The 26,770-nt window shown below is 44.0% G+C and overlaps 2 long non-coding RNA genes across 2 annotated transcripts in view; one reads left to right on the top strand and one right to left on the bottom strand.

The window, feature by feature from the left end:
• LOC309799860 overlaps positions 1-8,844 on the bottom strand; it is a 51,411-nt gene extending 42,567 nt beyond the window's left edge. Inside the window, exon 1 of the long non-coding RNA XR_014293365.1 lies at positions 8,759-8,844. This is a non-coding gene — a long non-coding RNA (uncharacterized lncRNA). The remainder of the gene's footprint in view (positions 1-8,758) is intronic.
• On the top strand, positions 8,746-23,681 carry LOC309799863. Its single transcript, XR_014293368.1, has 3 exons — positions 8,746-8,812; positions 16,220-16,344; positions 23,557-23,681. It is a non-coding gene; the product is annotated as an uncharacterized lncRNA (long non-coding RNA).
• The last annotated feature ends 3,089 nt before the right edge of the window (positions 23,682-26,770 follow it).

Below are 26,770 nucleotides of genomic sequence, written 5' to 3'. Positions count from 1 at the left end.
TGGTCAAATTGTGCCATCCAGAATCCCCAAGAAGTTCGGAAGCCTTCCTTAGCCCTTGTACTCCAATACAGAGTAAAAGGATAGCACTTAACACGTATGAAATTCGGTCCACAAGGAGCCCGCACCCTAGTTTCTCCTACACCCAGAAATCTCTTGGTCCATGTGAAGGCTTTCGAAATTTCTGCCAACATCCTACCCATCTCCCTACACTGGAACACCCTGGTGTGAGGCCAGGGGTTCCCAACAAGGCTCCACTTTCCCCTCCTCCAGGAGCCCAGAACAGGCAGTGGGAGGTGGGTGCTACTCTTAGGTCTCTATAAAAAGTGCTGACACCTGGAACTAGAAGAAGGCTTGCCACATAAAGCAATAAATCAAATTATCTAGACAGAGCAAAAGCCCTTTGGAAAGACTGCCTACATCTACCTTTCCTAGGACTTTAATGAAAAACTCAGGAACCAAAGTGGGCTGGGGAGGCAACTGAGGGGGAAGCGGCTTGCAAGATGCTGGACCCTCCTGGACTCCTGGGGGTCCCCACAAAAAGCCAAGTCCCGAGACAAGCCGGAGGTTGGGGTTATCTCTCCTCTCCCCAACTTCTCATCCCAGCAGCGCAGGGTCAGCGCTCAACATCCCCTCCCCACCCCATCTTCAATTTCCTGCTCTGCCCCGGGCTTTCAGAAGCTCCGGGAACCATCCACACCCGATGCCACAGACGCCACAGGCTCCACGACCGAGGGCCGTCTCCAGCTCAGCTCGGTGGGAAGGGGAAGGGGAACGGGCAGGAGCGCCGGACACTCAGCCGCCCCTGCGGCTTCCCGGCCCCGGGCGGGTGGCTCCTCCAGTGGCCGAGGCTCCGGATGTGTGAAATGGCTCCAGGAGCGCCTGGGGCAGGCCAGGGCCTCCGCAGCGGGAGGGACCGAGGCGATGGCGGAGCCGGGTCCTCACCCCTCTAGTCAGCCAAACACGCCCCGGCGGCCCGGCAGCCCGGCAGCCCCTGGCTCGCAGCCAGTGGCTTTCTCTCTTTTTTAAACTTTCCGGCCTTGGCCATCACCGCCGATTGGGACAGGATTTCCAGCCCCCGCCTTCCCGCCTCCACACCCTCCGTGCAGGCCCTTCCAACCTCCAGGGAGGTGACCCCCGCCCCCGGGCACCGTGAGTCCCTGGCCCCGGCAGACCCTCCCCCGCCCCCGCCACTTGGGCCACCTGGAGCGAGCCGCTTCCCAAAGCGATCGGCGTCCGGCCGAGTCCGGGGCTGCTGCTGCGTCCGGGGAGGAACTCCCGCAGCCTCCAAAGGTCCAGGCCTGCCCGCAGCGGCATGCAGAACCGCCCCCTACTCTCGCTCTCTTCGAAAGACCAGACGCGGGGGCAGGGGGGGCGGGGGAAGTTTAAGACCTGTCTTTAAAAAAAAAATTTAACTCTTCAGATGCAAGAATTTGGGTGCCCTTGGCACGGTTATGAGCGCTCGGGTAGAACAATAGAAATGGGGGGTGCCGGAAATGGTGCAGGAAGACCCCTATAACCCTATAAACCTCTCCTCCCCCCTCGCAGTTACTACTAGCATTAAAAGATCCCAGTGCCTTCAATGCAATAGTGCCTGTTTATAACTTTTCCCTGCTGGGTCCCCATACCCTATACAAGCCCCCTCCTCACGTTTTGAAATCACCAGGGCAAAGATCGCTCCCAAATCTGTGACCTCCCGGAGCTCTTGGGCCTCTCACCTGCTCTTGCCCCTGGCACCCTGACCTGACTCACCCTCTTCCCCCGAGTAGTTCCTCTGGTTTGCACCTAGACAAGAAATTTAGTTTCATTTAGCTTCCGGTCTTTAATTTTAGCAGGTCTCCTTTTTGCATGCACATCAATTTGGCAATTACCATCTAAAAGCTCACCCAGCCCCGGGTCAATATAAATTGATCATTGTCCGCCTTCCACAAAATAACACCGGGAGTCTGTGATGCATAATGAGATTATACTGGAAACTGTCTTTTAGATCAAATTCTATTTTATGCTGTGAGGATCTTCTCCTAGCGGACTTCCCCGCTAGTCTAATCACGGGGCGCCGGAGCCCATGGGTGCTGAGGGGCGATGGCTGGCCGGGGAGACATGGTTCTAAGAAATAACAAAGTGCGGGGACGCCCCCCCCCCCATTTCCAACACCCTCGACTAGGGGCCGGCGGAAATGAGCCTGCGCTGGGAAAGGGGGCCTTCTACAGAAACGTTGCGGGGGGAAAAGTTCGTTGGTTAATTCCCATCCAACAGAAAGTCAGCTATCCCTTCCGGAGGAACACATGGGGGGCAACCAGCGAAAGCCGTCGGGCCGGGCTGGAGGTTGGGAGACGTCCACGGCCAAGTGCTCGGGGCACAGGCGGCTTGGCTGCCACGGGGGTGGCCTGAGAAGACCTTCCACTCCTGCCCCGGCTGCTTCTCAAGCCAGCGCCACCATCTAGGCCCCGGCAGCGCAGCCAGCCTTGCAAACAGACGGAATCCTGCCGGCCGTACACTCGGGCGAGGCAGCCCGGTCGGGCCGGGCCTCCTGACTGGGCGAGGCCCCTCCAGGCCCGAACCGTGTGAGCCGAGGGCTGGAGGCCTCCAGCCAGGAGAAGGTCCTCCCGCCCCCGCGCGGCCCCCGGGGCACGGGTGTGACCCTGGAGCTTAACAAAGGGCCTTCAGAGCTCCTTTGGGCCTCGGGCTGGCGGGGGGAGCGGTGGGGCCAGGGGGAGAGGGGCGGTACGGCGGCCCAAGTGAGGCCCCCCGCCCCGCCGGGCTGGGTCTGCCGGGCCCGCCGCCCTCGAGGAAACCACCGAGGTGGCATTGCCGGGGCTGCTGGGCACTCCCGAGGACCATCCTGGGGTTTGGGCGGCTCGGAGGCCGGCGAGCCTCCTGCCCAGCCCCGCGGGCCCGGCTGTCGTGCCCGACCCAGCGCGGGCTCCAGCCGAGTGCGGTCTTCCCAATAAAAGCTGGAATTCCCGGCTGGGCTCAGACAAAGAGGGGCCGCGGCAAATCGACGCCGCGGGCAAACCAAACCCAAGCCGAGTTTACGCCCGCGTCTGGGGTCACAGAGGCGCCTGCTAATCCTCCCTACGCTGGCCGTCCCCGCGCGGTCTCCTCAAGGGGGAAAAAAAGGGAAAGAAAGCATACCTCCCCTTGATTCCGCCCAGAGGCCGAGCTTCGCACTTCTTTCGGTTCAGTCTCTCTCAGTTCACTAGGCCCTGCGCCACCTTAGCAAACAGGGCTTAGAGGAGCGCAACATCCCTTGCTTCCGACCCAGAATGCAAAGCTACTCCTCTTTTTCCTCCACCATCCATCCTCTCAGGGTCCAGAACTCAAAAATCTTTCAGAAATCCTCCTACCTGCTCAAGACATACTCTCTTCCCCACTCTAGGTGGGAAGAAACTATAACCAGAAGCAATCTTAGTAACCAAGGGCCATCCACCCTTAGCTAGGCACCGTCGCCCTCAGTTTCCCTCTAGCCGAAGACACAGTATTTCCCAGTGAATGAGTGTGCGAATGTGGTTGTGTGGCCCACACTTCCGTGCCCTGCTCTGTCTCACCGGGCAGGAAAATCTTCATCAGGCATGGAGGGGTTTTTGTCATTCAGCCTGTGTATCTAAGCATGGATGTATGCACGTGAATGCTTTTTGTGTTTCCAAGTGACCCTCTTCACACCTTTAAATGGGCTTTTGTCTCTCGAACGAACTTACAGAAATTCTGCTCCAGTTTCCAGCTCAACAAAGTCTGGGATTTTCTCCTAGAATCTCGCTCTAGGTCTCAGTATTTGCATACCCATGTTTACATTCCTCGCGGCCAGTTCTTTCTCTCTTCTGTATCTCTTGTTCCATGTGGGCACCAGAGCCCAAGTGTCTTGATTTGTCTCAGCACATGTCATTCAGGCGCACATCTTAATCTGTGCATTCCTGTCTAACACGTACACCTCCCCACGACTTACATTCTTGCTTTGTCTATAATGGGGCTCGTTCCCAGACCAATATGGGTTTGCAGTTTAATGTAACTAGAGGATCCCCTAAGACTCCAAACCCTAAAAGGAAGAGGAGGGGGAAGGAGAGAGGAGTGTGACTAATGATTCATTTCTCTATAGGGTAACCCACCCAACAACTTCTACCTCAGGGAAAGAACGAGACCAATGCCTGCGGAGTTGTATTCAATTTTTAGACCCATTCAATGTTGACCCCACGGATGTGTATACAAATGATCGATCTTGTACACATCACTGTCCAACTCCTGTTTGGAGGCTGCCTCCCTGCACATATCTTATTTGAACTCTCCACAAGTTCATGGTTAAAAGTGTTTTTATTTACATAGACAACTCAAGGACCCCTTTGCTCTCTCCGACGCATACCTGTACGCACTGGCCAGGCATTTCAGGCTTGGGTCTTTGGTAGGCAACACTCTCGGTCAGAGGCCCCACTGACTAAAGCTCTGAGCAGACCTTCACATACTGGGCCGCTGGGAACGGTAAGGTCTAACCTCTGCATCTCCCCAACTCAGTTCCTTAAGTGAGGGTGCCCACTGTGTGTGTTCACACCTTCCCCATTGAGAAGTATCGGGTCAAATTAGATCACCTAGCAGCTGCGTTTGGTTCGTCGAAGAATCGAGCCCAATGTACCAGGATGTGAGACTGCATACACAGAAGAGAAAGGAAAACCCCAAGCCCAGACTCCCGCCTCCTCTCCCCAGGGAGCTACTTTGCCTCCAGGAATTTCTACTACACTCCCCACCCCCACTCTCCCTATCGTCTTTAAAGGGTTAAGAGAAACCCTCGCAGCCTTCCCTCCACCCTGGTCGCTGGGCCCGAAGGCTCGCTCGCTCACGGGAGTCTGCCGCCGCCTCCGCGGCCCGCCCCGCCCCTTCCCGTCCTTCAGCCGGGAGGGAGCCTGCATGCCTGTCTAGACCCATCTATCACAGGCACACCAACAACACCCGCGAGAGCGCGGAGACCCTACCCAGGTCCCCCTGCCCGCACGGTTCCCGGTGGACAGAACGCTGGAGCGTGACCGCGCCTGCAGGGTCGGGGTGGGACTCTACGGGCTCGGGCTGCCCCGAGCGCACAGCGGGTCCGGCCCACAGCGCTCCCGCCAGCCCGGCTGCCGGGGCACAGTCACAGCTCTGTGCGCTGGGCAGTCCTATTTTTATCTTGTCTAATCCCAAACTGGGCGGGGAGCACAGGCGTCGTGCTTAGAGAACAAGAGATAGGCGAGGGAGGCGGGGAGGAGCAGCCAGGCAGCGACGCGAGCGGGAGCGAGTTAAAGACAGTCGAGGCGACCGAGAGCAGGAAGAAAGAGCGGGCTGCGCGGGCCTCGAGGCGCCGCACGCAACGCGCCGCCCGGCCAAGTTACACTCGCCTCCCGGTCGCCCCTCGCCGCCCATCCCTCCCCACTTCCCAGAGGCGCTCTCCGCAGCCCGGGCCGCGGGGCCCCGGCCTCTGTGGGAGGCACAGGCCCGGCCGGCCCTGCAAAGGGCTGGAGAGAATCGCTAATGAGCTGTGCGGCCCATTGATCCGGAGAACACTTCCTAATTAACTCTCAGTCACCTACTGGTGACAGCGCCTCAAAGGACAGCGCTGGGGCCGTCCGAGCCCTAACCCCGACCTGCCCGCGGAGCGCCTGGCGCCCGAACCCCGCGCGCCCCCCGCCACTACCCCAGGCAATCCCGGTGAGTGGCGGCGTAAACCCGCACACTAAAGGCCAGCCTCGGGTTAAACCTGGACGGCATATTAATCACCGCCATCTCCCCGCTTCCTCCTCGCGGTGAAATCATGCCCAAAATAAACACGGGAACCAACACTGCAAAGCCCAGACCAGATAACAGGTCGGGGGTGGAGTGGGAAGGGTCGAGAAGCAAATGTATTTTCCAAGTGTCCACGTACAGGAGTCTCGGAGGCCGACAATTAAAATGACTTCCACACAAGCAATTTTGTTGGCCAAACCGAATCCAACACCTCGTAAGGATTGATTTCGGCCCGCGGTGTCCGTTTCCAGTGCCACAGGAAGTGTCAGATGGCTACAAATACCCAAGTCTGTCTGCGTTCACCACCCACCACCTTCTGGGGTGGGCCATTTCCTCCTCGTTTTTATTCCCAAGTCATTTTAAGGATTTTTCTCCAGAGACTACCCCTAGAATCAAATACCACTACCCCTCCTCTGGCCTTCTCTCAAAAAAGAAACAAACAAACAAAAAAACCCAGCTAAAACCCTGAGCTGTCTACTCTAGACACAAGAGGCTGTACGAATACCTATTTGAAGCGCGCTGGTTTCTTTTTTTAAGGTTTGTTTTTAAATACACATAACCGTCCCCCCTCCTTCGCTCTTCCATCCCCGCAACCCCCCAACCCTTTAGACGCCGGCGGCGCGCGCCCTCGCGCGCGGGCACTCACAGCCTCTAGCTGGAGATCGCGGACTTTCTGGAAAAGATTCATTAACTGCAAATTAAGCCTCGCCCCGGCTTCGGCCTACACGCGGCCAGGCTCAGCCGTCTCAGGGACCCGGGGACGTGCCCACTCGAGAGTGCAGGCGGCGGGAAGCCCGTCGGGAAGCCTACTCGGGAAGTAGGGAAGCCTACTCCGCACACGGCGCCCCGGGGCTTGCTTGGTCAACAGCAGGAGCACGTCGCCGCCGCCCCGAGCCCCCTAGTTGGCGGAGGCTCTGCAGCGCAGCCGCCCGCCTGCTCCGAGCGCGGGCCCCGCGGCGCAGCGGCGCCTCGCTCTCCCCGCCTCGGCCGAGGATCGCGCCCGGGTGCGCAAGTTCCTCTTCGCCCTCAGCCTCTGCGCCGCACGCCCTCCGAGTGGGACCAACTTCCTCCGGCCGCAGACTCGCACACGCCCTACAGGGCTTTCCACCAGACTCCACGCTACCCAGAGGAGGACCCAGGTCTCGCCCCCCCGCCCGCCGCCGCCCCCGCCCCCGCCCCCGCACGATCTACCCCCACCCCTGGGGGTAGATCTTAAACTTAAAACCAACCCCACGACGTCGCGGGGACGGTGCGGGTGGACCAGGGTGGCACATTAAAATTTTTAAAGAACATTTACAAAACAAAGCGTCTGACCTGACTGGCTGGCTGGCGGGCGGGCCGAGTCGGAACCCCTCGCTCTGCTCGATTTCCTAGTATTTTTTTTAAATCCATGTGATTCACGCTTTGGAGCAATCCAAAAAAAGCCAAAAAAAACCCAGAAAACCGGGACTCCCCTCCCGAGTCGCGCGGCAGCGGCGGCAGCTCGAGCTCGGCTCGGCCCGGGGCGCCCGCCACACACACCCTCGCGCACGCACACGCCGTCGTTCCACGAGCAAGAACGAGCTGCCCCCGGAGAGGTGAGACGAGGCAGCGGCGGCTGGAGGTTTTTACAGTTCTTTCCCGAGTCGAAAAAGAAAGCAGACGGGAACCCGCCGCCCTCCCCTTCCTGCTAGCAAGCTAATGCCGAGCCGAGCTTCCCAGCTTCCAGCCCAGCTCACCCCCCCGCCCCCCCCCCGCCCGACTCGCGGCACTCAGCGACGACCGCGCTCCCGCGCACACAGACACACACTGCCTGCAAACTTCCAATCCGCGAACTCCCTGCTCTCCTCTCAGCCCCCAGGGGGGCGGCAGCCCCCCACCCCCGCCGCGCCCCTCCCTCCCCGAAGCCCACGCCGGGCCGCTTAGGTTGGCTGCATTTTTAATAACTTACAGCTAGGAAATAAAAACGAAAGCGAGCAAAGCAGCCAAAGTGAAGCGCGAGGCACAAGCTTCGAGGGGTACGCCAGAGAGTCAGAGGAGCCACCCGCCGCTAGTCTGGGCCCCGAGGGAGGGGGCCGACTGCAGCCCGCCGCACGCACGCCCGCCAGCCCGCGCGGCCTCCGCGGGGAAAGGTGTTCCGGACACTGACCTGAAATCCCCAGCCGGGGAGTAAGCAGGGAGCCTGCGATCCGGCGCTTTGAAGTTTTCCCCGGAGCAGAGTCGAGGCGGCGAGGAGGAGCGACGGGTGGTGGGGTGGGTGGGGAGAGGTGTGCGGGGTTGGAGGAAAGTGGGGTGGCGACGTTGGCGATGGGAGAAGGGGCCGGGCCGGGGAAGCGCGGCGAACAGCAAAGTTTGCCGTCCCCCGCTGCCCGCAACCCGCTCGCGGCGCCGCGCTCGCTCGCCTCCCTCGCCGTCTGCTGCCAGCCGGCTGCCCTCGGGGTCGGCCACGCCGAGGGGTGGGCTCTGGGCCGGGTGGGGGCGGGGGCGGGCTCAAAGCCTCCGGGCAGGTGGCGACAGCCCCGCGCGATCCTCCCCCAGCGCCATGCTGACGATTAGCCGCGAGCGCCCGCTCGGGCTGGGTGTGTATGTGTGTGTGAGTGTGTTGGCCAAGTCTTCCCTGCGCGGCGACAGCGCGGCTTGGGCTCCCCGCCCGGCAGCTCGCGGGCTCCCCCTCCGCCGCCGCTGCCGCCTCGCTCCCGCTCTCGGTCGCGGTCTGGGCTCCGGCGCGTCTTCCCCGCTGCCGCCGAGTTCGGTCCGCGTTCAGCAAGGAGCGTAGCCCTGCCTCCCCTCGCCGCTGGGAGCCCAGGCTCCGTCTGCCGCCGCACGCCGCGATCCCAACGCGTCCCCCCTCCCTGGTTCCCTCCTCTTCCTCCTCCCCCTCCCTCCGCCCTCTCGCCCGCCCGCCCGCCCGGCCTCCCTCCCTCCCTCCCAGCAGCCGCCTCCCCTCCCCCCGCAGGCGCAGCGCTCGGGCGACAGCCAGCCGCCCGCCCGCCGCCGCCTCCAGCTCTCGCAAGTTTGAGCTCCCCCAGCCTCCGCTCACCCTCCGTTGCAGCGCCTGGGCGGTGGGGTGTCGGAGCGGTGATTCCCCAAAAAGGTTTGCCCGAGTTTCCCCAGCCGATTCCCGGCGCGTTTCGCCTATCTGGGTTCGAACCCCAGACCACTTGGGTGGCGTCCCCCTCGCCCCTTGTCCTCCCCTCCCCCGCTTGGACCGAGTTTCCTTCCTCCTTTCTATTTCCTTTTTTTTCTTTTAGATTCACTTTAGAAGAAATTTTACATCTTCTTCAAAACATAGTTCCTTTAGCTTTCTCTTTTATAGGCTAAATCGTCAACATTCAATTTTCTTCATCATTTATATTTGCCAATAAAATACTACTTTTTATGGATTCTCATTTATAGCTCTTTGTGTTATATAGAGTTAGATATTATTAACATATCTTATTTTACATGATTAGAGTATGAGAAAGAGGAGAACAAAAAGAAAAAAAATGTGTGATGTGATGTGTGTATGTGGGAGGGGGGAGATTTATCACACACACATACACACAAACATATTCATATCAAAATAAGGAAGAAGTACTCATAACTATTACAGCCTGTGTTTCTCCAGCTGATCACATGATCATAGCTGGTATGTATAACAAGCTTCTTCCACTACCATCCTGTACACCCTATACCCTCAGCAAGCACTCCTGTTGGTCATAGATTCTTGCCTGCTAAACTTACCCAAACCTTTATTCCTGAAGGAACTGGACCATAGCAGCCCAACCTGAATTATGATAGTTTTCCACTGACTTTAATCATAGGAAATGAAAGTATTAAAAGGCACCCTGGAGGATCTTCTGCATTCCATACAGACCCTCCTTTACCCACATTATTTGGTAGCAACCCAATTTCATCTTGATAGAAGGATCTCTCCAACTAGTGCAGAAACCCCAGTCTTTGCCTGTTAATTCAGAAGTCCCATCTGGCTAGGTCAAACTCTCAACTTCTATTTCAATGAAAGTACTGTCAGGTTCCCTGGCAGAAGCATTATTTTCCTTGGTACTAAGATCTCACTGGACTTAACATCATGGAGATGAGAAGCAAATATTTTGCTAGTGGATCACTTGCAGTGATAGTGGAGGAGCCTCTCCCATTTTCCTCCCTTGATTCCCTGACCCAGGAACTCTGACTCTGGGAGATATAGCACTATATGTGAAGGAATGGTGATCATACAGAACACTCTGGAGATATCACCTCAGCCCTGAAAGGTATTGCCATCTAGCTGGCACCATAACTGAGTCTCCCTTAGACCATTCCACCATTACATCTGTGGCTCTGTAAGGAAAACCATGGTTAGACTAATTAATTCCATGAGAATGGACCCACTGCCACATAACTATATCTCTGTATTTAAGCTGCAGGATATCAATGAGAGAGTATGAACGAATTAATAGAAAATGACTAGCATGCAAAGACAAAAAAGGGACTTTGTATCCCTTCTGAGGAAGGGATTCATCTGTTTTCAGTTGGACCTGGGATATTTGTACCATGTTAGGTGGAAGCACGACTTGGCTGTTTTCAATATTTGGAGAGCAATACAGTTTAAGGAGATTTGCATGGGTTGACAAGGGGTGAGCTATGGTGGCCTTTTGATGTGGCCACTTGGCTAGGCCTTACCACACTTTCCAGCATTCCTTTTCTGTATGTCTCTGGTTAGGGTGGGATATAGCAGAGTTTCCTACAGGGGACTGGAGGGGAAATGAAGCAGCAGTCATCTTATGTCCTCACTGGTCTGCTGGCTCATCTCATTGGTGAGAGACAGTGGCCAGGTCTGCCATTGCCCACCTTCCACTGGGCCTTCCTTCAGCTTCTTCTACTCTGGGACCAGTGTGGGTATTTAGTTCCATGAGGAAGGGGCTTGACTTCTGCAGGAAAACTACACAGTCAAGGTCAGAGGCAATAAGGGCTCACATAGGTTTCATTCTGTTTTCGTGGCCTCTAGCTTTTTTTTTTTTTTTTTTTTTTTTGGTGTATGGGTTCCGGACTGTTGCTACTTTACTTTACATCCATATTCTCTCCCTCGCGGCCTACTTTGTGACCCCCAAGCTCCAGGATCAGACACAGTCCTAAGAATTCAGCCTTACACAATTGTCTAGGTCAGACTGTTGCCTGTGTCTGATCCTGGAGCTTGGAGTCCACAGGACATGAAGTCAGGGAGAGAAGACAGACAGATGGGCCTCATTTCTTAGTAGTTCTGCTTCTTCTGGGGGACCTATACTGAAATATTCCCTTTGTATTCTGGAAATGAATATTAATACATTCTTTCTTAGAAATATAGAAGAAAGAAATATGATGTCATTAACTTATCCTTAACTTTCCTAAAGATCCAGAATTATGCTGTGCCTTTTTCTTTGAAAGTCAGAAGTAGCATAACACCCTAAATGTTACTTATTTGCTAGCAATACTTAACAGAGAAAAAGAGGGATAACTTTGCAGTCAGGAGAAAGACAAACGGCTTGGAAAAGACACAAAATAATTGTCAGCTCCTGAAAAAGTCTTTTTTAAAAACGTTTTTCTCTTTTTAAAACAGTAATAACTTCCCACCACAGAGAGGTGCTCTCACACTTACTTCTCCAATGTTTGCAAAGCATTCAAGTCCTAAAATGTGCCAACATTTTTCAAACACAGGATTAAAAATAGAGTATTTTTGTTTAAAAATAATTATATGCCATAACATGGAAACAAATAATTCTGTAGTCTTTGGAAAACAATGGTTTGCCTGTGGATAAAGTCACCCTCCCGCCCTACCCTCAGCCATCAAGTCCAAGGAACAATAACCTCCTAATGTGTTAAGTTCTCCATGCATTGTGTTTTAAAACAATGCTTTATGAGCACACCATTAGTGAGCTTTCGGCATTATCTCAGTATATGGTACATCTACAGAAATTTTTTATTTATACTCTTGTCCTTTTTTTTTTTCCTAAGGTACTTGAAACATTTTGCTTTGTAGTAATTTTTACATATTTATGTTAAATAATATCATCTTTTGTAAGCCGCTGGTGATTTTGCCTGAAAGGCTGACTGTTGATAAGAAACATTCTTCTCCTTTTATTTGGCTGAGTATTTTGTAACAGAGGAAACATGACACTGTGGTCAGGCCTCAGGCTTCAGAGAAAACTACTAACTTCAAAGTCTAGCTCTGCTCCCAGCCTGCTCTGCAACCAACAGCATGCCTTAACCTCTCTGTGCCTTATTTCTTTTCATTGGAAAAACTAAGATGATAACAAAATATCTACTTCCAAGATTTGTTTTGTAGATTAAATAAGCTAGTTCATGTAAAGTCCTTCACATAGCACCTGGCAAATGCTCAATAAATATTACCCATAATAATGTTGTCTTCTGTGCTTGCCAATAAACTATGAAACTATATGGATCTAAAGGACAAGGCTTATAATTAACCAAAAAAAAGGAGTAAAGACCTTAGTTAATAAAAGTAAAATAATGTATCTTTTAAATATAGAGATATTGCTTCTACACAGAAATATTGCTAAAATAATAAATGTCAGACAAATAGATGCACATAACTGTTTTATAACTAGCAGCTGGATCCTTAACTCTCTATAACTTTGAAATGGAGCTGCAAAGTACAATGCATTTCCCTCAGTAGTTTCTCCAGATTCCCTTTGAATTTGTGCAGGGTCAATTGATACATACAAGCACTATTTGATAAAACATATTTTTCAAAAAGTGAGAACAGCACGTAATTACCTCTACATGATATTTCTTTGGTAATTGCAGATAAATTGGTAAAAATATTTCAATTAGGCAAGCAGACTATTGATTGCAACTTACTAGGCTGTAAGAAAAAGTGATTTTTCTCTCAAGTTTTAATATAAGTACTTACTTGTTTTATTTACAACAAATACAAACCTTCTCATTTCAGCAGCTCAAAGTCTTCATGGAAAAATCACATGATTACTAATCCTCAAGACTGACTCTCTGTATTTTTTGCAAGTTTTCGCCTACTTATTATGTTCCTGCTGGGAAGTTCCTAAAAATTACATTTCCTATAACTGGGAGTATTACTAGTTCTTTCTATCAATCTATTTTTAAAGTGCAGAACCTTCAGAACTTTCTGAATATATTCTTTTTAGAAAGGAAAACAAGAAGGTCACAGATTCTTCTTTTTCCTTTAATATTTCTCAACCACACACTCACACACACATTCCCTTTATATCTTACAAATTCATGAGAAAGCTCATTCTGTTTGCAATTTTAATTTTTGCTTTTGTTGACATGCAGTCTTCCTTAAGGGAACTTGATTATCCTTTTATACTGAAGGTAAGCTATGTACTATATTCATTTTAATTGAGGATGCACTGTTTGGAGATTACATCATCTGGTTATTTACATTTTTCCTTTCTTCCTTGAGTTGATCTCAAAGGAAACATGTGTGCATTTATAGTTCATGTATTACTGATAGCTATCCTGAGTATAACAGCATTTATACTCAGCTCTAGTTATAACTTGTTTCACTCAACCAAAACCACACTTTTCTACTGATTATAAGGTTTTAAATTCATCACAGATATCAAAGCGAGAGAGTACAGTGAGACTCAGTAAGCTTATGGAGGGGAGCTGGGGGTTTTATACTTAACTGAGGGAAACTTGATCATTGATGACACTGGTTTATGACAGCGTCAGGATGGCATTAGGCAGCTCTGACGTGATAACTCCAGGGCACAATTTTTCACCTATTGGGAGGTAGTGTGAACATCTGAGCAGCTTAGCCAGTCAACTGTGTCTCCCTACAGCCATCATTCATCCTCTAAAATCTAATGATTCTCTTAGTTCCATGGCAGAATCAGGTCACTCTAGGTAGTTCTATGTTATGTGAACAAAAGAATCACTGAGGATAGTAAAAACTAATGTTAATTTATCAAGGATCATACGTTAAGTATAATATTTTATAAATCATTTATTTTACTCTAAAATTAGTTGACAATTTTTTCCCCATAATTTGATTGGCACATTTGATAATTTGCACAGAAATGTACATGATAAGTGAACATAATGATGTTAAATAGTGGAAGATTGGAGCTGATGCAAAAAGAAAAGGTAATTAAATATATAGAAATTATAACATTATTCAAATTCCTACCCCATCTGCAATCCTTTCTCCAATTATATTTTTTCTGGAATATAGTCTTTTAAGCCAAAAGCACTTAGAATGGTCATTTTAGAGATTATGAGAGAGGAATTATAGCCCAGAGAAAACCTACATGCAATAGGTAGCTAGGGGCAGGCTTATTGAATGACATTATTCAGCCAACAAGTTGATACATCATCTTAAATCTGAAATTTTGAACAACTGCAGATAAAATGTCCTAAAACATACGAGGCAGGATGGTGTCTTCAGTTTCCCTCACTTACTTTATCTTTCTTTCCTTTTCTCACTCTTACAGGAAGAGAATCTCCCTTTAACTCATTATGGTTATGCTATAAAAGACTGAGTGATAAAAAAATAAGTTTATTTCAAAGGTGCCTCACTCTGAATCATCTGAATGACAGGGATCATTATACTGAAGAATGGGACTCACTGAGAGGATATATAAAGGAGCCTTATTTTTATCCTCCACTGTCCATTCCCCCTGTGCTGTGAGACTTGTTTTGCCTTTGCTTCCTTGGGTGAAAAGCAGTGCACATCCCATACCTGCCATGGTCACTTTCAGGTAACAAGAATCCACCAGTAACTTCCAGCTCCACACACAGTCTCAGTTCAATAATTATTTTGTTCAATCCACTGTATTAATTTCAACATTATGAATTTCATTTAAAGTTGAAATTCCACCCATCCCCCATCAAGAGAGAAGTTTTCAATCCACACTAGTTGTTGGAGTGTGGCATGAAAGCTCTTACTAGATTAATAATGTTGTGTGTGCCTGGTAGATGCTTAAAGCTGACACTTTCTCTTATGGTGCGTGGGTTCTTCCGAGCCCACTGCCCCATCACTGGGAATTTCTCACACGTGGTTCCCTTTAGGGTTACCAAGAGCAACTCTATTCCGGATGGTTAGTTTTAGCCATTGCCTATATCTTGTCCTATGCAAACAGCCTACCCAATCCATTGCCAGGAAACCCTATAGAAATTTAGGTCTTATAATGTCAGTAATTTATTTAAAAATAACTCATCATCACATGTGTGACATTTAGGGAATACATATTTGTATTATACCCTCTAGGTATTTGGTTGACACTTGAAATACTTTAATCAGGAATATTCACCCTAAGGGTAGCGAGTCAGCATTTGAAAATTAGGAACTTTCGATTTCTACTGAGAGAAATAAGGAACCCCTGGAAAAATCATAAAGAGGTAGATTTCAACTAAAAACGATTGAACTATCATTGCCTCAATCTGCAATAGAGGACTTGTTAAACAGCCTAAGGGAATTTACAAATATGTACGTATTTGCTAAACGGGTAGTGGTTGAGATATGTTTATTGACTAGCAAATTTGTACAGATACTTGGCCTTTGGACAAGTTCTAGAGAACTCAAGGTGTAACATTTTCCCAAGTGGGGGTTTTAGCCCAGGTGTTTATTCCTTCGGTGCCACCATGATATGAAGGAATCTGTCATCGTACTAGAGGAAAAGGTACTAAATGTAGAACTGAATAGCGATGAACTTATGGGATATAGGACTGAATATGGCTGCAACAGTACAGCTCAGGACTGTCTGGGGTCTATTTGCCAATTCATTTTTCTACGAGTGATAGAATTTGGTCTAAGCCTTGCTTTCACTGTAACATCTCACCTGGTTGTGCGATTTTGAGAGAGGATATTTACAGCGCTCATGTTGCTCTAATCATTGGAAGCCTCTAGCCTCCAGAGTGGCAGCGTGAAGAAACTGTCAGAAGGCTGATTTCAACTCAGACACCTCTGTCCTTGATCTGACCTAATACCACCTAGCTATCCAGTCTTTTGTTCCTTAGGAGGATATGAGTCAGACAAGAATACACTGTGCGCCTCAAGCTCAAGGGGGGGCCATAGTAAGCTATCTGAGTGGTCTTCTTAAACTTGTTATTTTTTCACATTATATGAAGAGGGAAGTACCTTCCACTTTGTTTCCTTGAGGACTGCGATTGGGACTCACAGCACTTCAAGAACTCTCCCTTAAAATCTTCTCTTAATCTCTAAATCCTGACACTTTTGTTGTCTCTATGTAGTTGAGAAGCTTTAGATTTAAAAAAAAAAGTTTGCTTTTTACTCCGTTTCAAATAGTCGAATCACAATTCAACTTGGGATGTGGGAACAACTGGCATTTAGTGTGCTGCCGTCTCAGTCTGAGAAGGAAATAGTTCGATTTTGTTATCCTACTATGCATAATAAAGTGTAACTTCTAGAAAAATATTTTCAGGTAAGTTGTTTTATTTTTTTATTTATTTTTTTTGCTGTACGCGGGCCTCTCACTGCTGTGGCCTCTCCCGTTGCGGAGCACAGGCTCCGGACGCACAGGCTCAGCGGCCATGGCTCACGGGACCAGCCGCTCTGCGGCATGTGGGATCTTCCCGGACTGGGGCACGAACCCGTGTCCCCTGCATCGGCAGGTGGACTCCCAACCACTGCGCCACCAGGGAAGCCCTCAGGTAAGCTTTTTTTGATATTTCATCACATAATCTGTAGTGAACCAATAATTTTCAGGCTACCACTGGGCTATTTGCTACAGTAAAACAGTGATTTAATCTAGTAAACCAATTGATTATGCGAAAGTATAATTTAAAAATTATCTTACTTATACAAATATAAATGTAACTAAAAATTATTTCATTATTGGGGGGGCAGAGAGATAGTAGAGCTGGTTCAAAGAACACTTTAAGGCATTTATAAATAGTGGAATAAGAAATAACAAAAATAATACCATGAAAGACATGACACTAATTAAAATTCTCTGGGGCAATAAAATCATAAATTTGGGTTTATGTTGTTTTTTTTTTCTTTTCTTTTTTGCTGGTGAGAAACCTGTAAACTAAGACGTGGCTTTACAGTGGTGTCTGGGCACTAATCAAATAGTAAAGAGCTAAATCTAACTCAAGTACATTTTCCTGGAGAATTACATAATCTTTGGGTGATTCTTTTAAGCAATGCCCCTGCATGACATTGAAAGGACATACCACATTCCCTTTGTCTTATTTGCAAATTGTGGATAATTTTTCCTAATAAAGGACAATATATGCCTCCTGATGTGATTATATAAGCACTTTAACTGTTTTAGATAATTAAATGAGAAAATAATGATGGCCACTATGTATAACATGGCATAAAATACATATTTCATATTCCTCAATTTCTTTGGATCCCACTAACAACAATAAATTTGGAATAACTGGTTTTTAAGGTCATATCTGACACCAAGAGCCATTCGTTTATTTTTCTAACTGCTTGAACTGTTAGCAACTTTCAACACTGTGGCCTTTCTTTTCAAACAATCTCTTCTTGGTTTCACTGACAGCTCTTCATCCTGCTTTCTATCCTAAGTATCTGGTTATGTTCATCTTTGTACTCTTCTCAGCACTATTTATAGTGTTTTCTCATATTCTTCTTTGCTGGGGATCTACCTCTTCTTCGCTAAAATCCTACCTCTTCTCCTGAGCTGTTACATGTCGGAGCAATTAAGACCTGGTCTGAGACCCCATTTTTTTTTCACTCTGCATTCTCTGTCCTGGTAATCTGATCCACGTTTATTGCTGTGAATGTCATCTCTAGAAAAATAGGCTCCAAATTAGTAGCCCTAGTGAGAATCAGACATCACCAAAAGTTGCTTAATCAGTATCTACATATGGATAAATAAAAGCCAACTCCAAGTCAGCCAGTCCTAAACCAAACTCATCTCTCTCTTTTGCTGTTTTTTTTCTTCACTATTTTCATTTTAATGAACAACCCCATAGTAAATCCAGTTGAATAAGACAGTAACATAGGCATTGTCCTTAATGCTTGTCCTTAATCCTCTCTTCTGTATATAATTCACATTGGGATCTTTCAAGTTTACTCTCTAAATCTGTCTCAAAGGCATTCATATTTTTCAACATCAGTACCACTTTCACTCTAAGCCAAAAACCACCATTTCTTGCTTAGACTAATACTGATTCTATCTAAATAGTTTCACTAACGTGTACCTTTTGCTCTCCATCCAGTTCTCCACACTACAAAAAGAATAGCCATTTTAGAAATCACATATGTTCAGGTTATCCTTTAAAACCCTACAGTGGATTCCTATTTCTCTTAGGAGGAAGGGAAAAAGAAATCCTTCATTTGCCACACAAGTCTTGCACGATCTTTCACCCAGCTGTGTGAGCGGGTGTAGTGTAGTTGTTATAGACAAGAGTTGTGGAGCTACACTGCCTGGGTTCAAACCTAAACACCTTCACACTTTAACCGGCTGAACTATACAAGATGTTTCCTTCTCTGAGCCTCAGTTCTCAGAGAAGTTATTACTTGTACCTACTTCATATAATCATTTAAAAACTCGAATAAGCTAACACAGATCAAATACTTTGAGCAGTGGCTTTCACTCAATTAGACATGAATTTACCATAGTATTAGTATTACTTTTCTTTCTCATTTCATGATTATCTCACGCTCAATCTCTGTAGTTTTTTAATTTGCTTTAGTGCTGAAAACCCATGCTCAGTGCCCCCTCTCCCTTTCATTTGTACCTGCTACCTCCTCTACTTGGAATGTTCTTTTCCCCCCCTTACCTCTGGGGGCCTTGACATCTATGGTGATTCCCCTTAACCCTGGCCCCGCTTCTCCAAGTCGTACCTTCATTACATTATCTTCTTTGAACCCAGTGAGTTGAATTTTCTTTCCTGCCAGAAGGCTGACTGATGCAGAAGCTCTGCCCGTTGTAGACACTTAGGATTTACGCTGATGGAGACTCATCTTCACACCCATGCATCTAAGATCCTTATGGCACAGGGAGAGGGTATAAATATTAATTCACTAGGTCTTACATCTCCTTCCTGCAATTGACTTCTGCTCATGTTTAACTGGTCAAGCTATATCCTATTTCCACATCACTCTTCAAATGGAGCAGAAAAGTACAGTGTTACCATTTTCTTGGAGAAGAAGGGGAACTAGAACACATATTACCCTGTTATGACTACAAAGCAAAGCATAAGTAAGGGCATTAGAATGTGAAAGTACATAGACTGTTGGAGGTTGTTGATCTAGTGTGAGATGAGCTTGACACATATTCTAGGATTCGATGGAAACACCTGTGAGGTCAGCTCAGTGAGGACTCTACATGTCATGCAAAATTTGTGTGGTGTCCTTTTCTTAGAATTGAAAAGGAGACATAGGAAAAGAAATCTGGGAAGGAGAAGACAGGAGCATATCTATATTTTGGAATATCATAATTTAATCATTCTATCCTGCTCGTAGCTTCTTTAACTAAGGGAGATTATATAAACTGTTTTCAGATAAATTTGAAATATCCTGAGCTCATTATTTCAGCATCTGGAATGTAGAGTCAACCAAGATAACAAATTGTATGATTTCTCTATTAGGCAGAGGCTTCTACAGCATGAATCAAGGAAATTAGAAGGATCAAGTTACTAGTTTATTAAATTAGCACTGACATTATCACGGTCTCAGAGGAAAAAAAATAACAAGATTGTTTGCAATAGAAAACGTTTTGTAAAATAGCCCTTAATCAGAATAGTCATTTGGAAATATTCTAGCAAAAAACGTATATGTAAAGCAGCACTGCACCTCAGACTTGAAATTTTCCAAATAATTAATAGCAAGTAAAAATTTTATATAAATCCATGGAAATAAAATTGGAGTGGCCAAAACATTACTGAAGAATTCTGAGATAAGGACAGTAAATTCATGAAGCACAAATAAAATGACATAAATACCTCTATGTTCTGAATGTAATTTAATTATTGACTCTCACATACATAGCTAGAGTATCATCAATCACCATAGATAATATTTTTTCTGAGCCATCAAAGCTAATTATAGTCAGAAATCTCACTCACTGAGACTAAACATTACACTACATTAAAAATCAATCTATTATGTGATGTCAGGAAGTTCTGTTGAGTGTAGTGATTTTTTATGAGCCTCAAAATTCTATGTTAATTACCTGAATATTTTACATAGATGTCTCAAATAGTCCTTGTAAGTAATAAAAACAGTGGTGATTTGTATTTCACCATTGCTAAGATAATTTTCAAATTAGAATATTGACAGAGGGGAATAAACCGAAATACAATAGGAAAATGCAAGAAAAAGGCAGAAGTAGAACTAAATGAACCATCTTTTCACTGAGGGCTTCTTCACTTTTCCCTAAAATATGTCCCACTGATTCTAAGGTTGTGTCTACACTATGCTAAAGGATATTTTAAGTTTCCAATAATTGAGTCTTCCTAAGTACTTGTATGAATCAATTCAAATCTGATACTTCATGTTCAAAGAATTTTAGAGACAAAGATTCTTAGGAGATTGGAGATTATGTAATTCATTATAAACACGGAAGCTGGAAAATAGGGTAAGTAGAAAGGTTTCACCATGAGTGGCATAGTTAGACCCTGTGTTTCCCAACTAGTTAAGAGAAATATTTTTACCAAATCACAAATAAACAGTGAATGCTTACAATTATATTTATAACTAAAATAATTTCTCTCCACTTGAAACAGTAGTGTATCTATTCAACAAATGATATTGCAGCAACTGGACATTCTCATGCAAGAAAATGAATATAGACACAAAACTTACACCCTTAACGAAACAACCCAAAGTAGATCATAGACCTAAATATGAAATGCAAAACCATTAAACTTCTAGAATATGAATAGGAGAAAACCAAGATGACCTTGGTTATGGCGATGACTTTTTAGATACAGCACCAAAGGCACAATCCATGGACTTCATTAAAATTAAAAATTTTGCAAAATTGTTGTTTCTGACAACACTAAACATATTCTTACCATTAAATCCTGCAATTGCACTGCTTGGTATTTATCCAAAAGAGATGAAAATGTATGTCCACACAAAAACCTGCACACAGATGTTTATAGTAACTTTATTCATAATAGCTAAAATTTGAAAGCAGCCAAGATGTCCTTCAGTAGGTGACTAGATAAATAAACTGTGGTATATCTAAACAATGGAATATTGTTCAGCACTAAAGGGAAATAAGCTATCAAGCCATAAAAAGACATGCATTTTAAGACATTTTAAAAAATTAAAATAACTACTGGGTATACAGAAAAATACCTAAAATGAAAAAGGGTCTTTTATTTTCATACAGTAATAATGAAGTAAGAATTTTAGTTTAAGATCAGTTAGACATTTAAAAGCCTTTACATTTTCCAAAAGAAATTAATGTATTACTATTGAACATTTTGTTAAAAATGCCACAGACAAGACTATGAGACTCTCTAAGTATTACTTCTGTCATCTTACTAAAATCAGTAAAAATAAGTTTGCGTTAACACACTCCAGCTTCCTCTCTCTAGAAATAGAATGAGAAAAAAAGCAATAATAATAAGAGACAGTAGCTTCAAATCTTTTTAAAAAGTTATTCCCAACTGCACATCCATTATCAGTCATAGAAAATGTAGGGCTGCGGTAGAAGTCATGGTTTCCAGCACTCTGAAAAGCACATTATTTTAAAGATGGATCAATATAAAAGAAGAAAAATACTCAAATCATCTGAAGATGATGTAGTATTAAAAAGCTTTGGGGGAAAATGAGGCTGCAATTTGAACAAAATTATCTACTTACAAAGAAAGGAGGACATGAGTTATTGTCTAAGAGTTACCATAAAGACACTAAAAAGAAAAGAAATCACACACACACACACACACACACACACACACATAATCCTTATATAACTAGTAACTTAAAATTAACAAATAATATGTCTTCGATTTACTTGTGATGAATAAACCTCACTTGAATTAACAGAGGAAAGCATTTAAACATAAGAAACAGAAAAAGAGTTTCAACAGTTTTAAAATATACCTAGTTTATGTTGTAAAGAAACGTTATTGACAACAAAATGCTCCTAAAAGGAACTTTGGTAATAGAGTCCAGTTGAAAACCACTGTCTATTTACAAGGTAGACTTGGGGTGCTGCACTGAACAGTGTGCCCCCAAAATTCATGTCCGTGCAGGATCTGTGAATGTGACCTTGTTTGCAAGGGTCTTTGCAGATGTGATTAGTTAAGATGAGGTCATACTGAATTAGCATGGGCCCTAAGTCTAATGGCTGGTGTCTTTATAAGAAGAGGGAAATTCGAACACAGAGATACAGACACAAACAGAGGCAAATAGGCCGTGTGATGTCAGAGGCAGTGACTGGAGTGATACAGATAGAAATGCCAAGAATTGTCAGCAACAACCAGAAGCTGGGAGAGAGGCATAGAACAGATTGTCCCTAGAGCCTTCGGAAGAAGCATGGCTCTGCTGACACCTTGATTTCAGACTTCTAGGCTCCAGACCATGAGGGAATACAATTTCTGTCATTTGTGGCATTTTGTTACAGCCACCTTAGAAATTAATATACTTGGTAAAAATTCAACCCAACAGTCATTTTTATTTTGATATATATCACGAAACTAAACCCTAACTAATGCGTTTCCCATTTTGCCTCCATCTCTGATTTTTTTTAAGCTAGCAAGTATTCGTTTCTTGCTTATACCTTCAAAATAAAAGTTATGATTTTGATGACATGATAGCTAAAGTCTTTACTCATTATTCTGGTCCATATACATTTATTCATGACATCAAAATTCATTTATTGAGCATCTAATATATATTTTATTCTAAATCTCATCTTTGATTTCTCTAGTAGTCCAAACCTTCTCATTTGTGATAGAGTTTCAAAAATCACTTGGCTAAATGGATAATTTATTGAGTGTCCAAAGTATTTTCTTGAGTTAATAATTTTCAAAAATTGTATTACTCCATTTCAGAAGAGAATGACAGGGCTTTTCAAGAAATTATCATTTATTATATAGAAAAGATTCCAAGTATTCTTCTGGATCATCTGCCGGTTCAGTTTCTAGTTGCAAAAAGGCACCACATGACATACTTAGCCACAGTCTTGGATGATTGCTGTTGGCATCAGAAAATTTCTGCTCACTAGGACCTATGGACCTGTGATTATTGCTACTACTTATCAACACCATCCTCTTAGAAAATTATCATCTTAGAAATATTTCGACTATCACGAATACTACTGTACAAGTACTAATTCTGCGAGTATTGATTGCTGTAAAAATGTAGCAAATGATCTGGAAATGATCTACCAGTCACAATCTGGACAATCACAAATCTAATTACAGAGTGCAACATTGAAAATATACTAGAGGAAAGGTATGGAACCCTGCAGAACACATTACTAACATGTATAACTTTGTTGTAGGAGATGGGGATGCTATTTGTATTTTACATATATATATATATAGTCTATATTTTCAGACTTATTACAATGAACATGTGGTTCTTTTGCCATTTAAAACATAGATTTAAGAAATTGGAAAAGTTCTTTTTCAAAGAGAAGTTGTTCTTTTTAATCCTGTGATTGCAGGCAAGTTTTCTATATTAAAGTCTTGAGAATTGCTTTTCTTCAGGAAATCTGTCTTTGCCTTCAACTGATGGGATGAATCCCACCCAGGCTATGGAGGATAAACTGCTTTACTCAAAGTCTCCTGATTTAGATGTTAAACACATCTTTAAGTAGACATTCACAGCAAGATCTAGATTATTGTTTGACTAAACAGTTGAGCACTATATCCTAGAAGGCTGACATATAAAATTAACTGTCATGTTGAATTTCTAATCAGGAGAGTGGCAAGATGAGTCCTGTGTTTCAGAAGATATCTTTGGAGAATGGAAGGACATCGGAAAGAGAGCACGGATGAAGGTGGACATGTCACTAGGAGGAGGATGAATGAATAAAGATCAGAGATGATAGAGATAAACTGCGTTGTTCTTGTTTTGGTGGAGAGGACTATGTGGATGATTTGAAGGATGAAAAGCAGTAAGATTAACAAGGGTTGGTAAATGATTGTATATTGGATGTAGGGGAAAAAAAGGAAGACATAAAACTCTACCATCCTCCCATAATTAATTGGATTTTAAAATAGAAGCTTTACTATTCTTTCACTTTAAAGCAAAGACAACCTATTGCTAATTCCCACTTATAATTATCTCCCAGAACTCTTAATCTGCAGTATTCATCCTCTTCTGAATAACATTCTTCTGAAGACTATTTTAGTTAATTTATTTCTCTTGGTTGTTATTTTTTTTATAACCAGCCTTCAGTTACTTGTGAGGTAAAATTTAAAATTGGCAGTGAGTTCCAGACGAGTTATACAGGGCTTTGTAGCTCTGAAAGCCTTTCACATATATAAAACAGTAAAATATTCCTTTGTTACGAGGATATGACCCAGTTAAGTTTTACAAGTGATGCTTAGTGTAAGAAAAGTATAATACTCCAACATATTTCAAACAGGACAGGTAACTTTGGTAACATAGACAATGTAATAACTTGACAAGAAATAAGGGAAAAGTGATGAAAAGGACAGCTCGCTTTTTGTAAATAATTTCTTTTTCTCTAAAGAAAAATTAAAATAATACTTCTGACATGTCATTTTCTTGTTCTTATTACCAATGTCTTTAATAATTACTAAAAGAGAATTTTCATTCCCTGTCAGGCAAAATATAATTTAGCATCATAATGATTCCACCTCCTCAGCATCATTAGGCTACTTGATAGAGGATGTGATTAATGCCTGTGTAGAATCATTAACTGCAGGAGGTCTATTCCAAACAGTAGGAACAGAATCCTGTTCACTCGTAGATAGAACTGTGATAATGTGCTTTTCATCTAGGAGTGGTGTGTGGATACTTAGAAATATGATTTCACTTGATCTAGAATAATATGGGACAACTCTCTGAGTTCAAAATGCTATTAGGTCAGCTAATACTGCAACCTGTAGTCACCTTATAGGAAATAGATATTTGTCAATAATATTATTTGTTAAAACAATTATGATGAATGAAGCAAAAATTTAAAAAATATATATATAAAGCTAACTTCTTGAATGTAACTATGGTCATGTAAAAGAAGTGTTTTCACAATTTATTCATGTTTCCAGACCAGAGAATTATAGTTTTGTTTTAAAAACTGTAACCATGCTAAAATTGTAGGAATAATACATCTTACATCTATTTAATATTAAACGGAGGTAAAGATATCTCTAAGAAGGTTAAAAATGAAGATTTAACCTATTCATAAAGACATATCAGGAGGTGAACAATTCAGTTCAGATAGTCGGTTCTTTTCTTTTACAAATATTCTAAGAATTGACATGAAACTTCTTTAGAGATCTAAATAATTTATTTAAGAACATTTCCTATTTGGTGTTCAGTATGGCGAAAAGGCTGCAATTTTAAAACTGTAAGGTAAATGAACCCTGTGAATTGAATCCTGATAAACTAGTGTGGTTCTTCATCATTCACTCCTAAATAGGAAAGCACAATATTTAAGTCTTAGGATTATTACTCAGGTTTAAATAAGCAATTGCTGTCCACTCGGTTAGTCAAAGTCATTTAAAATCAAATAACACAATGGCAAATAGGAGTCTGTTGTAGGCAAAAATTGTTTTATCGTACAAAAACATTTGACATATATATTTAATATTACAGTGAGCTTGTGGAATGGCTGTTTTAATTCCCATTTTATGACGGAGTAAAATTTGACAGGTAAGGCATCCCAATTAATATTACACAGCTCAGTGTGAAGACAAAGAAAACCTAAATCCAGGGTACTTTTTTCCAAATTTCATTTACTTCATATTAAGAAGAAATTTCAGTAAAGTTGACTTTACATCAACAAATACTCGAGGCATTTTTAGACCAAATTGTACTTGCAGGAGAAGAGATAGGACAGAGTCAGTGGCTTCCAACAGGGGAGACAGAGAGTTCAGTGAAAAATAAAATGTAAAAGTTACCATTAACGGGGAAAAAAGAAAAAAATGTGAGAACTAGCTATAGAAATACTCTGATTGCTTGTGACTTTTGAAGTTAGACTTTAATTCAATAATTACAGGCTCATTTGAACAATTCTAATATTTAATATCCTATTTTAAATAAAATTTGTGATATTAAATAACTCCATTCTTTGATAAGCATCTGAAATTACTCTATAGGGACTGATTTGCTAATATGGATGTTAGTATCATCAGAGTTTGATGTATTTTGGGTTTCACCATCTTGTCCTTTCTGTTTTCCAGAATTTCCACTCTTCACTAGAATGGCTATGGTTACTGAAAAGTATTTTCAGGCAATTTATAAAAATCTTGTGAAGAGTTTTTAGGTGTTATATTTGGAGAAATGATTTTCACATAGTCATAATGGTAGTAAAATCCCTGTTCATTGAACTGGTTCTACAGAAATTCTTTGATATTACTTTTCTAAAACTGTCACACTTTGGGGAGAAAATTGGGGAGTTGCTGTTACATCTGATTATTTGGAGACTAGATGTTGCTGTTAATACTGTGTTGCCAGAGTGAAATATCTATTCTATCTCTCCATAATTAGCTTTAAAAATGTTAGATATTTGGATATAATATCTAGGGCAGGGCATCTGATAACGTGAGCCTAAGTTCGGTGCAACTGTCTATCTCCAGGTGGGTGCTAAGAAATTAAGTATCTGAAATATTTGTCTCTCAACAAGCCCTGGATAGTGGGACATTTTCATGCATCTAAGTAGTAGTTCATGTGATGGGCATCTACAAAATTATCAGTTTTCTCTTGCTACACAGGAATAATAAGGTTTTGTTCATTTAAATGCCCAATTAAAAATTATACAAAGTAAGACCAAACTCTGTTCCAAAACAAGAATTTGTGTTTTTTTTTTATTAGAAGATAAATATGTTGATTATAGAAAGTTTGAGAAATGCAGAAAATTATTTTAAAATGCAGAAATAAAAGGTACCAGATATTCAGGTTGATGTAATCTAATCACATGGGCTCTTTAAAAGCAAGGAGTTT

The sequence above is a fragment of the Mesoplodon mirus genome (assembly GCF_964341445.2).
Source record: "Mesoplodon mirus genome assembly, chromosome: 3".
NCBI lineage: Eukaryota > Metazoa > Chordata > Mammalia > Artiodactyla > Ziphiidae > Mesoplodon > Mesoplodon mirus.
Note: the sequence above shows the minus strand (reverse complement) of the source record. Positions and strands in the feature narration are given on the sequence as shown.